We start from the raw sequence: 1266 nt of genomic DNA on the forward strand, positions 1-1266 counted from the left end.
ACCTGCCAGTCGAGACCTGCCTCGTTCCCGACTCGAGCCAAGGATTCCGATGACATGAGGCGCGTGGCTCTCGCGACGAACCGTTTGGGAGTTCTGGCGATGCCGTTACTCTCCGCGCCAGCAGAGCCACCGTCCGGGACGATCGGTGAGGCTTCGGTGGCGTTGCAGGCGGGGGAGGGTCTACCGTCCCCCAGCGTTTCAGGTCTCCCTGACTTGCAAAGCCGAGATGGGCGTGGCCATGTCCCGCTTCCTCCCCGCTGCACCATTGCAGCATCGCTTCTCGGCCTTTGGCTAAGATCAGAGTGTAGTATCTGTTCTTATCAGTTTAATATCTGATACGTCCCCTATCCGGGGACTACATATTAAAGTGATTTTTGGATCACGGGCTGGAGCCGGGGCTTGCTCTGTCCACTCCACGCATCGGCCTGGTATTGCAGTGTCTCCAGGAACGGTGTGCTTGAACGATGGCGGAAGGGCGACGTCTCAGCCTGGCTGGGGCGGATGGCGGATGAGCCGGAGGAACGGTGGACGGAATGAACTGGGCTGGCGCTGGGCGCTGGGCGCTGGGCGGGAGACTGCGGGATCAGAAAGCCAGTTCACGCTGGGGCGGGCTGGTCGTTGCTCGGGTGGGCCTCACCAGTTGTTGCTGAATGTGGATCTGCGACGGTGGGGGACTTTCGTTGGCGCTCTGGGGCATGGTTGGGCGTGGACGGTTCTCCCGATCTTGGCGCGTTTTTTTTATACAGAGCGTTTTGGTTCTGATCCGGATCAGAGCTGTTCAGAATGAAGGACTTCAGGTCCTCTACGCTTGGCAAGGTTGTGGCGTAAAGTCACTTCAGTTTTGAGAGTGCTGCTACCTGGCAGAAATCCCGCCCTGGTGGGTTCAAATTTCAGACCCCACGAACCTTCACTCAAGCTTCCATCGGGATCGATCGCCGTCGTAGGCTTTAGCTGTTTTCGTTGTTCCCCGGTTGGTCCTTGCAGTTTCATTTCCTTTCTCATTTTTTTCAGCTTTGGCGCCACCGCCAGGATGTGATCAGACCTTTTACCTTTTTCTCCTGACCACAGACTGAGCCACGTGCATGATGCCGGGTCGATTTGGATGAGAAGTGATCTCATTCCTCTCTGGAGTTATAGCCATTTACAGCAACCTGGAGCCACCACGACCTTGAGCGTTTTGAGGGCCCCTCGCCCAGGTGGATGGAAATTTCCACACTTTTGGATGATTATTAGGCAGTGGACTCCAGAGAATCTTTCTGTGCTGCT

At 56.6% G+C, this 1266-nt stretch overlaps 1 non-coding gene across 1 annotated transcript; it reads left to right on the forward strand.

Moving 5' to 3' along the window:
* Positions 1-272: 272 nt before the first annotated feature.
* Positions 273-462, forward strand: LOC122143503. Its single transcript, XR_006159198.1, has one exon. It is a non-coding gene; the product is annotated as a U2 spliceosomal RNA (small nuclear RNA).
* The last annotated feature ends 804 nt before the right edge of the window (positions 463-1266 follow it).

Source organism: Cyprinus carpio, unplaced genomic scaffold, assembly GCF_018340385.1.
Source record: "Cyprinus carpio isolate SPL01 unplaced genomic scaffold, ASM1834038v1 S000005763, whole genome shotgun sequence".
NCBI classification, from domain to species: domain Eukaryota; kingdom Metazoa; phylum Chordata; class Actinopteri; order Cypriniformes; family Cyprinidae; genus Cyprinus; species Cyprinus carpio.